The following is a 5618-nucleotide window of genomic DNA, read 5'->3' on the forward strand; positions in this document are numbered from 1 at the left end:
GTGTTTTACTGCAGGACCCTTTTGTATCTCTACATAACCTGAACTGTCTGCAGTTGCTGACAGAGTGAGACACAGCAACTGTTATATTGTAATTGTGTGGGAAAGGTTTCAGTAAACATCAATCCATTTTCGAAGCCACGTGTCCTATTCGGAGAAGCAGGTAAATGGATCCCATCTCAGCAGACAGTGGACAAAAGGCTGGACAGCTCAACAGACAGTCATGGGGGGTTAATATACTTCTGAAGCCCAGACAATAAATCATGTCAGCCTGGTGTGGAGCGCAGTCCTAGTTAGTCAACCCGACTCACAGCTTACATTCCTCTGTTTACAGCTGTGTTGACGGAAAATCCGCCCAATCGTCGGCATGCGTGCACATCTCCGAGTGAGCTTTGATATAGTCTTGAGATTCACTTTAATCACAATATAACTGAGGCAGCAGAGATTATCACAAGTTATCTGAACTCAGTATGTAAGCAGCAGTGTTGGGAAAGTTACTCAGGAAGGGTAATAAGTTACTTATTACTTATAACTCATTCAAAAAGTAATTATATTACCTTACATATTACTTGATTTTAAAAGCAATAAGTTATGTTACTCGTTATATTACTATATTACTTTTGCGGGTTCTGCATATTCACTCCTAAGAGCAGCAAGGAGTGTCTGATGGTTACACAAAATGTTGCATAATACCCAAGCTGATATTGTGTCCAGCTTCTTGTTCTGTTATTTCTGCCTTGGCATATTAAGCAAGGTTCTAATGTTCAGAAGTGAAACAATGATTGTATGTCATTAGGAGAAGCTTTGTCTTTGTCTTTGTAATTGTAATAACCATAAACAACTAGTTACTGGGAAAAGTAATTATATTGCAGTAATTTATTACCGAGTAATTAGTTACTGCCCAACACTGGTGTTCAGTACACAGAAACAGAAAGGGTTTTGGGCGGATCATTTATTTGGTGAAAATAGGAGAAAAGGAAAACACATACAAACAATGCAGATGATGGACACATTGTAAATTGCCGCATTCTGTATAAATCAGACATGAACAATTCATATTTGCATCAACTATAAACAACAAATGCAGCTAAGATGGAAAGGTTTGTAATCCCTTTCGACGCAAACATGGCAGGGAAGTAGTCACTCGAGTCGATATTTTCGGGACTCGTGACTGTGTCATTTATGTAGACCCTCTTTAATTTGTGACTCGACTTGGACTCAGACACAAACACTGGGGACCAGAGACTCGACTTGAACACTGGGGACTCGAGACTCGACTTGAACACTGGGGACTCGAGACTTGACTCGGACTCGAACACTGGGGACTCGAGACTTGACTCGGACTCGAACACTGGGGACTCGAGACTCAACTTGAACACTGGGGACTCGAGACTCGACTTGAACACTGGGGACTCGAGACTCGGACTCGAACACTGGGGACTCGAGACTCGACTTGAACACTGGGGACTCGAGACTCGACTTGAACACTGGGGACTCGAGACTCGGACTCGAACACTGGGGACTCGAGACTCGACTTGAACACTGAGGACTCGAGACTCGACTCGGACTCGAACACTGGGGACTCGAGACTCGACTTGAACACTGAGGACTCGAGACTCGACTCGGACTCGAACACTGGGGACTCGAGACTCGACTTGAACACTGGGGACTCGAGACTCGACTCGGACTCGAACACTTGGGACTCAAGACTCGACTTGAACACTGGGGACTCGAGACTCGACTCGGACTCGAACACTGGGGACTCGAGACTCAACTCGGACTCGAACCAAGGTAATGGTGATTCGACTCGGACTCGACTGAAACTTGTCTTTGGTGACTCGGACTCGAACACTGGGGACTCGAGACTCGACTCGGACTCGCAAGTTGGTGACTCGACTACAACACTGAACCGTGGTTAGCCACCACTTGTCTCATTCACAACCAAAGATTGCCGCTGAACTGAGAAGAGTTGTCTTTCTTCCGGCCCAAAACCCCCACGCTTTATTAAAATGAAAGTGACCAAAGTCAAAGATTAGTAGATGAACACAAAACTGTGCTTCAATACAAAAACATTTGTAATTATGAATTCATCATATGAATCACAGGTTCATAGTCAGTGACAAAGCAAGAGGACAGTTTAAAGAACAACAATATGTAGGACAGTTTAGCATTGCAAGCCACAAACATCTATTAGTCTGCAACACGTGCTTTCGATTTCCTGAGGGTCTTCACAGAATAGCAACACGACAATAAATAATGTGGACTACAGTGTCCTCATTTGACATCAACACATTCAAGTAACTACAGCTGTCACAAAAAACAAAAACCCACTGTGCAACAAACATCCATTCTCTACGACACAACACGTGAACTTCTTTAATTAACATGACATAAATACAAACTAGTGATGTAGGAGGCGTCATCAAGGCTCTGCTAAATGCAAAAAACAATGCTGCACGTTGACATGGGCACAAGCACATTCAAGTTACGCCACACCATTGTCTGCTTAGCAATAAAGATGGCACAAGAACACAAGGACCCCAGAGACAAGAAATCCTTCTTTTACTTTTTTTTGTTCTTTGGTTCTGGCGCTTTGTAGATAAATCTGTACGAAGCCCATACTGCATATTTGTGGATATACAAATCACATTTGTGTTCCATGTAGTACTCGTGTCTTTGTATGTTAGTAACTCTTTAATACAAACATTGCACTTATACAACTTGTAAAATAGCTTTGTCCTTAACTTGTAAAATAGCTTTGTCCTTATTTCATTCTTATCAATCCTGGTAGTGTCTCAGTGATAGATTTGTGTGTCACCATTGTAAATAAACAATATATTGAAACAATTTGAAGCAGAAAGTTATATACTCTTGGATAAAAGCAGGTCAAGTTATGGGCTGGTTACGGTTACAGAAAACACATTTACACATAATATCGTCTAAATGAAAAGTAATAAATGTTTTGTGTCACATTCATAGTTCTTTTATGTGCTTTATTCCTATATAAACTGACAAACATTTTCCATGAAAAGGCATAATTTGAGTACGATCATTTTGGCAGTTTTAGTTTTTTATTCAACATTCATACCAACATTCATACCAAGCGGCCATTTTATAATCTCAGTAGCCACTCAGTTTAAGGAAGAGTGGCATTGGTCAAGGGCTGCACGGTGGTGTAGTGGTTAGCACTGTCGCCTCACAGCAAGAAGGTTCTGGGTTCCGGTTCAAACCAACCAGGGCCTTTCTGTGTGGAGCTGGATGTTCACCCCATGTATGCATGGGTTCTCCGGCATCCTCCCACAGTCCAAAAACATGCAGAATGGGGTTAGGTAATTTGACGACTCTAAATTGTAGGTTTGAATGTGAGAGTGAATGGTTGTCCATCTCTGTATGTGGCTCTGCGATATGCTGGCGACCTGTCCAGTGTGAACACCGCCTCTTGCCCCCACGACCCTTAAGTGGATTAAGCTCTAGACGATGGATGGATGGTATTGGTCAACAACACCTACAAACCTGTGCTCATCAATTGTGCATCAGATATATTATTTATTAATACATTTGTTTGATTTTTTTGCCTTAATATGAAGAGAAACGACTTTCTGGGATTGTAGCTCATTAGCTTGGGATTGATGAATGAAGTTTGTGCTTTTTTTAACCACTTGAATATTTTGAGTGTCATGGTAGTACGTCGTTTTGATGACTTGAACAATTCAAGTTTATTTATTGTGTAGACTGCTGGAAATTGAGGTAGCTGTCCATTGGTTTGTCCATTTTCCCATGTTTTTTTTATAGGCACAGTTTCTCAATCGATGGTGGATGTCTTATATTCCTGTCACAGTCTGCAGTCTCCTCACCTCAGTCGTCTCATGCTCCCAGTACTCTTCCACCGGCCCCTCCTCCTCCTCACCTGTCTGCCAGCCACTCCCTCCTCCCACTCCACTCAGCTGTTACCACAGCGGCCTCTGGTCTGCAACCAACCGACTACATATGCTGCTCTCCACCATGCACTCGCTGCCAGATTGTTCATTGTTCTCATGCATGACTCTCCAGCGTTGTTCGGACTGTTTTCCTGGTATGGACCCTGCCTGCCTCTGACTACCCCGTCTTGTCGCCTTCCCGGATATCACCTCAGCCTTCTGTCCCCGACCACGAGCGTCGTTCCGTTCCTCCTGGTTGCTGTCTGCCTCTCCCCTGGGCTGTTTGGTGAATCCCTGCTACGGCTCCTCGACTCCCCGCCTGGCCTCGACTCTCCCTCTCGCCTGTCCCTCTTTGGTTTGTCTTGTAGTGTCTTTTTGTCCATATATGGAATCAGAGGGGAATATGGGCTTATTTCTCTTCCTTTTGAATGTTATGCAAGGGGTCTTTCAAGGACCCTTACCTCTCCTTTACTTGGCCTTGAAAGTTACACGTCTCATATAGCATAACTTGATTTGAACCAGGTGTTCCTTATCAAGCCAACGATGGGCCTATAAAGGTAACCCCCAAGAAGAGTCGGGGGGGTTGTCCTTTTGGCCGGACACTCTCCAAGCTCTGCAGGGCTTGAATCGATACTGGTCTTTTTGTAATAAACCTTTATATACAATCAAGACGGTGTCGGCGGACTTCTCTTCAATACATCTTCACATCATCGCTACTTAGTATACAACAGTCTCTTCTGGTTTTCGAAACCCCTTGCTCCCCTGACTACGTCTCCGGCCTGTCCCCTAACGGCTCTACCCTGAGCCGCTCGGCTGAGTCGACTCCCCGACTCGCCTGGGAGGCTCCAGAGTCTCGCAGCCTGCTCTGAACTCTATCCTGAGCTGCTTAACTGCTTTGATTCCTGTGTGTGACGTAAATAAGGGTCATTACCAACTATACCTGTATTCTCGAGTACTGCAATTGGGTCCTAAACACACCCGTTACAATTCCAGTATTCATCAACTAGTATAACCAATTTTTACCAATCTACCTGTACAGTACAGTTTAATCTATCATAGACAGTTGTAGTATAGCTGAAAGAGTGTGAGGTGATGATTACATGTCGATGAAATTGTGTTATTTACTACAGCTCAAAGTTCCCTTTGTTATGGGGTGAAAGGCAGAATAAGGTGAAAGAATGGATTTGAATAACGTGATCACTGTCTTGGTTGAACTCATTAATGCAGCATGAGGTCTGATTATGAGATTTGACCAGGAAATTCATGGGATCTATGAAGAAGCGTAAAATTACGCCAGAAAGAGTTTGAATGTGATGATCGTTATGAATTATTATCAGGGAATGGCTGCATTGATACTGTGCTCTATTTGATGATGTATAATCTTTCCTAGTAAATGTAAACTCAAACAACATGATCATATTAGAATTTCTGGCAGATACAGTCATACTTGCCTTACTTGATTATGTATAATAAGATGGTGTTGTTATATAGACAAATACTTACTTTAATCATATATGTTGGAGAGGTGGATCTTCCAATCTGAAATTGGCTCTTGAAGCTCTTGAACATGCTGATATGTAAAATCTGTTGTCAAAAATGCTTTTAATTGTTGCGTTAAATCAATGTTATGCTAACCTATGGATACATTGGGTCAGACTACTTCAACCTCAAGGTTCAGGGTGGCAGCTCCAGCTGTGCCCTCTG

This window comes from Scophthalmus maximus, chromosome 3, assembly GCF_022379125.1.
Source record: "Scophthalmus maximus strain ysfricsl-2021 chromosome 3, ASM2237912v1, whole genome shotgun sequence".
Lineage (NCBI taxonomy): Eukaryota > Metazoa > Chordata > Actinopteri > Pleuronectiformes > Scophthalmidae > Scophthalmus > Scophthalmus maximus.